Source organism: Pristis pectinata, chromosome 31 (assembly GCF_009764475.1).
Source record: "Pristis pectinata isolate sPriPec2 chromosome 31, sPriPec2.1.pri, whole genome shotgun sequence".
Classification (NCBI taxonomy): Eukaryota; Metazoa; Chordata; class Chondrichthyes; order Rhinopristiformes; family Pristidae; genus Pristis; species Pristis pectinata.
Window position 1 is genome coordinate 20,558,891 of NC_067435.1, and position 6,000 is coordinate 20,564,890.

Below are 6,000 nucleotides of genomic sequence, written 5' to 3' on the forward strand. Positions count from 1 at the left end.
TTAAGTGGCTTGGTGTCAGATTCTTATTTGCAAATACTCGTGTGAGGTGCCTTAAAACATTACTGCTATGTTAAAAGATACAAAGTGAATAAAAGCTGTTGGAAATCAAAAAAATTGCAGATGCAGGTAATTTGAAATAAAACAGAAAATGCTGTAAACACTGAACAGAACAGGCAACAGCCAAGGAAAGACAAACAGTAATGTTTCAGTCCGAGACCCTTTGTCAGAATTGGGAAAGAGAGAAAACAAGTTAATTTTCAGTAGCACAGAAGGCGAGGGAGGGATGGGTGGCACAAATGGAATTTCTCTGATATGTTGAGACCATGTGATGCCATCAGAATTATACTTCTTTGGTTGTGTAATGTGTTGCTAATAGCAGGACTGAGGGGCCAGATTATAGTAATGGAGAGGGAAAAGTTAAAGATCACAGATGGATAACTCACAGAACTGGCCAGTTCTGATACAGACGCAAATAGCAAGTTACCTATGGTAATACCTACAGAACTCAATATTGAGTCTGGAAGGCTGCAATGAGCCCAGGCAGAAGATGAGGTGTTGTTCCTCAAGCTTCCTTGTAACAGTGCAGGAGGCCGCAGACAGACAGGCCAGAGTGCGAGTGATATGGAGAATTAAAATGGCAGATAACTGGGAGCTGGTGGTCATTCCTGTGGACTGAATGCAGATACCCAGCAAAGCAATCACCTAATCTGCATTTGATTTCTCCAGTGTAGAGGAGACCATATTGTGAACACCGAATGCATTACACTAGATTGGAAGAAGTGCAAGTGAATCATTGCATTCAGCGCAAGTTCATAAATCAGAAAGACTGGGTAAATGCATTGTTTGCAATTTTGATACTTTCTACTCCTGTGGACAGAGTGTTACAATATTTGTTATAATGAGAAATAGCTTTGTAAATCAATGTATCCCAAAGGCAGTATAGCAAAAGTTCGCAAATAGGACATTCAGCAGTCTTGGAATATCAATATTGGAGACATTAATGGGACTGACAAATCCAGAACTGATGAGCTGAAACCCAGGTTTTGAATAAAGTGGCTCTGGAGACACTGAATACAATGTTTGTCATCTTCCAAAATTACAAATTCTTCAACGATTCACATGGATTAGATGGTAGTAACCTCAGTATTTACGAAAGGAGGGAATGCGAAGACAGGAAACTGCAACAGTATCAAAGACGACAATAGAATCCACTTTTAAGGAATAGAAGTAATAGAAAATAACATTAGGATTGAGCAGAGTCCAATGGATTTATGAAAGGGTAATTATCTTTGATAAATCAGTTAAAGAGTTTTTTCATGGACATACCCAGCAAAATAGACAGCGGCAACAAGTAGATGTGGTGTATTTAGACATTCAGAAGGCCTTTGATAAGGTGCCACACAAGAGGTTATTAAACAACACACTTAAAGTGCTGGAGGAACTCAGCAAGTCAGAGAGCATCCATGGAGGGAAATAAACAGTCGACGTTTCAGGTCGAGACCCTTCACCCTGGCTCCAGATTCCAGCATCTGCAGAATCTCTTGTGTCCAGTTACTAAACAAATTTAGAGCTTGTAGAATTGGTGTGAATATACTGGCCACAATTGGACTATACTGTACAGTTCTGGTTGCCACGTTACAGGGAGGATGTGGTAGCAAGAAAGAGAATGCAGGAGAGATTCACCAGGAAGTTGTTTGGAATGGAGGATTATAATTACAAGGAGAGATTGGAGAGGCTGTGTTTATTCCCACTGGAGGTGTCACACAGGTGTCTGAATGGTGACCTTATAAAGGTTTATAAAATTATGAGAGGCAAAGATAAGGTAGACAATTGGAGTCTTTTCCTAGGGTTGGTGGGGGGGGGGGGGGAGCAGTTTTAATCTAGAAAGCATAGGTTTAAGGTGAAAGGGGAGAAATTTAATGGAGATCTGATGGGCAAATTTTTCACATAGAGGATGGTGGTTATATGGAATGAGCTGCCGGAGCAAGTGGTACAGGCAGATATCATTACAACGTTTAAAAGGCATTTGGACAGGTACTTGGTTAGGGAAGGAGTAGAAGGATATGGGCCTAATGCAGGCAAATGGATTGATGTAGATAGACATCGTGGTCAGCAAAGGTGAGTTGGGCCGAAGGGCCTGCTTCTGTACTGTGCAACTCTATGAGTCCATGGATTGAAGATTGGTTTATGGACGAAAAGCAGAGCAAAAATGAGCAGGTCATTTTGGCTTGAGAGGTTATGACCAGTGGGGTGCCATTGGGATCAGTGCAGGGCTTCCAGCTACTCACAATTCACATCAATGATTTGAATGAGGGGAGCAGACCTGCTGATGGCAAATGGTAGTGCAAATTGTAAGTAGATGCAGGTAGACCTCAAGGGAATATTGGCAGGCCAAGTGAATGGAAGAGGACATGGCTAAATGGAATATAACGCAGAAAAATGCAGACATCCAGGTTACCGAGGAAAAATTACAGGGGGATCTTGATCAGCTAGGTAAGTGGGCCGAAGATTGGCAAATGGCTTTCAATTCCGAAAAGTGCAAGGTGTTGCCTTTTGGTAAGTCAAACCAGGGTAGGTCTTATGGAGTGAATGGTAGGGCCCTAGGGAGAGTTGTGGAACAGAGGGACCTAGGAGTGCAAGTACATAGTTTCACAGAAGTGGTGTCACAGATGGACAGGGTGGTGAAGGCATTTGGCACACTGGTCTTCATCAGTCAGATTGAGTCTGGGAGTCAGGATGTTATGTTGCAGTTGTACAAGATGTTGGTGAGACCACGCTTGAAGTATTGTGTACAATTTTGGTCACCCTGTTATAGGAAGGACATTGTTACACTGGAAGGAGTGACAATAAGATTTATGAGAATCTTGCCAGGAATTGGAATGTTATTGTCATTTGTACCGAGCTACAGTGAGAAACTTGTCTTGCATCCCATTCATACAGATCACTGCATTACACAGTGCATCTTCTCGTGGGCCTGAGCTATGGGGAGAGGTTGGGCAAGCTAGGCCTTCATTCCTTGGAGTGCAGGAGACTGAGGGGTGACCTTGGAGGTGTATAAAATCATGAGGGGCAATAGAGTGAATGGATGCAGTCTTCTTCCCAGGGAAAGGGAATCAACAACTAGAGGGCATAGGTTTAAGGTGAGAGGGGGCAGATCTAAAAAGGGATCTGAGGGGGAAACTTCTTCATGCAGTGGGAGGTGTGTATTTGGTACAAGCTGCTAGATTGAGAATAGTTGAGGCAGGTACAATAACAACATTAAAAAGACATTTGGATAAGCTCATGAATAGAAAGTTTAGATATGGAGGGATATCGGTCAAATGCAGGCAAACAGGACTGGCTTAGGTGGGCACATTGGCATGAGCGAGTTGGACTGAAGGCCTGTTTCAGTGCTGTACTAATCTATGCTCTATGACTCTAAATAGAAGGAAGAGTAGGCTCTTCAAACCTTCAGTCCTTCAAACCTGCTCTGCCATTTATTAAGATTATGGCTGATCTTTCAGCTCAGCACCATTCCTGTCACAATATCCCATGATTCCCTTCATGTCCAGAAATCTGTCTCTCTGTTTTGAAGGAACACAATGACTGACCCTCCTCAGGCATCCAAGGTAGAGAATTCTAAAGGTTCACAATCCTCTGCACGAAGAAATCGTTCTCCATTTCAGTCCTAAATACCATAGCTCCCTGAAAGTGGCCACACAAGTAGATAGGGTGGTAAAGAAAGCATCTGGCATGCTTGCCTGCATTGGCTGGGGCACTGTATAAAAGTAAGGAAGTCATGTTGCAGCTATGTAAATCTTTGGTTAGACTGCACTTGGCGTATTGTGTCCAGTTCTGGTCGCCTCATTATAGGAAGGATGTAGAAGCTTTGGAAAGTGTGCTGAAGATGTTCACCAGGCTGCTGTCTGGACTAGAGAGTTGAGATACAAGGAGAGGATGTTCAAACTTGGGTTGTTTCTCTGGAGCATCGGAGGCTGAGGGGAGACCTGATAGAAGTTTATAAAATTATGAGAGACATATATAGGGTAGACAGTCAGAATCTTTCTCCCAGGGTAGAGATGTTAAATACTAGAGGATGTGCTTTTAAGGTGAGAGGCGGTGTTTAAAGGAGATGTACAGGGCAAGTTTTTTTTGAAACAGAGTGGTGGGTGCCTGGAACAGGCTGCCAGGGGTAGTGGCAGAAGCAGACACAATAGTGGCATCTAAGAGGGTTTTAGATAGTCACATGTATATGCAGGGAAAAGAGGGATATGGATCACGTACAGGCACAAGAGATTTGGTTTAATTTTGCATTATGTTCGGCACAGACATCATGGGCTGAAGGCTGTTCTATGTTCTAAGCACACTGTAGGTCCTTTGACCATCAACAGTTAGCCAATCTCTCACCATTTAGCAAATACTCCAGTTTTCTGTAACCTGCACTAAAATGGATAACGTCATACTTTCCACATTATATTCTACCTTCCACATTCTCAACCACTCACTTAGCTTGTCTATTTCCCATAGAAGCTTCCTTACATCCTCCTCTGTACTCAATTCCACCTAGTTTACTACAGTCAGCAAACTTAGAAATACAATATTTGGTCCCCTCAGCCAGATTGTTGACATAGGTTGTAAAAAGCTGTTTCCCACTGGTCACAGTTTGGCAACTTGAGGATAATCAGTTTATTCCCATTCTTTACTTTGTCCCAAAAATCAATTCTGAATCATTGAGAGGACGTCATTGGCACTGTTACAATGAGGTGCAACACAAGCTTGAGCGACAACACAACTTCTTCTGTCAGCGCATGTGGCAGCCTTCCAAACTCAAAATCGCAGTTTCCAACTTTAGGTAACCTGTCTTTATCAGATTTATCAGAACTGGAAATTTTTCCCTGCCATCATTTTGGTTCAGTATATTTTTTCTTTTTTATTCGCATAGTCTGGCCTTCTGGATGTGTCCCACAGCCTTGTAATTTACAACACGATACGCAAAGAAGCACAATCTGACCCTAAATGCTCCCCCAGTGCTTCATTGTCTCTTTTGGTCTCGCCCTATCAGAGATATTCCCACCCCTCCCCAAACTTCTCTAATTCGTTTTCTGAATCTCCCAGTTCCGATGAAGGGTCCTGCACTGGAAACGTCAACCGTTTCTCTTTCCACAAGTGCTGTCTGACCTAATTAAATATTTTCAGCATTTTCTGTTATCGCCAAAGCCACCTCTTTCTAAACTCTGGATACAAGACATCCAGACCGTGGGATTTATCAGCTTTCTCTCTCACCAAAATCTCCAGTACAATTTTTTGACTCATGCTTAGTTCCTTTAGACCTTTGATTCTTACATATCCTTCCATGAAATCAAACAAAGTCCCCAGACCTTTCCTTAATCCCCATTATGAATTCTCCTGTCTGTCTGTGAAGGGCCCACAATTGCACTTGCTAGTTTTTACTTTTTTACTGACCTAGAAAAGCTGCAGCTGGAATGTACAGTCTGGTCCCTTGACCCAAGCATGGATAACCTTGTGGCAGAAGCAATAGATTAAAATATTACAGAACAGGAAGGATATAAATCAGCTGCAGATGTGGGCAGAGAAACAGCAGATGGAATTTAATCCGGCCAAATGTGAGGTGTTGCACTTTGGAAGATCAAATGTAAATGTACACAGTTAATGCCAGAACCCTTAACATTGTTGATTTACAGAGGGATCTTGGAGTCCAAGTGCATAGCTCCCTGAAAGTAGCTATACGAGTTGATAAGGTGGTAAAGGAGGCACATGGCATGCTTGCCAATATTAGTTGGGGCACTGAGTGCAAGAGTCAGGAAGTTATGTTGAAGCTTTATAGAACTCTGGTTCAGCTGCATCTGGAGTACTGCAGTCAATTCTGGTTGCCTCATTATAGGAAGGATATGGTGGCTTTGGAAAGGGTGCAGGAAAGGTTTACCAGGATGCTGCCTGGATCAGAGGGCATGTGCTATAAGGAGATACTGGACAGACTAGGGTTGTTTTCTCTGAAGTGGT

The 6,000-nt window shown here is 42.7% G+C and overlaps 1 protein-coding gene across 1 annotated transcript in view; it reads right to left on the bottom strand.

The window, feature by feature from the left end:
• Window positions 1–5,463, bottom strand: part of cfap410 (cilia and flagella associated protein 410) — a 44,617-nt gene extending 39,154 nt beyond the window's left edge. The window contains exon 1 of the mRNA XM_052042108.1: window positions 5,443–5,463. The gene's annotated coding sequence lies outside the window, so the exon portion shown is untranslated. The remainder of the gene's footprint in view (window positions 1–5,442) is intronic.
• Between the last annotated feature and the right edge of the window lie 537 nt (window positions 5,464–6,000).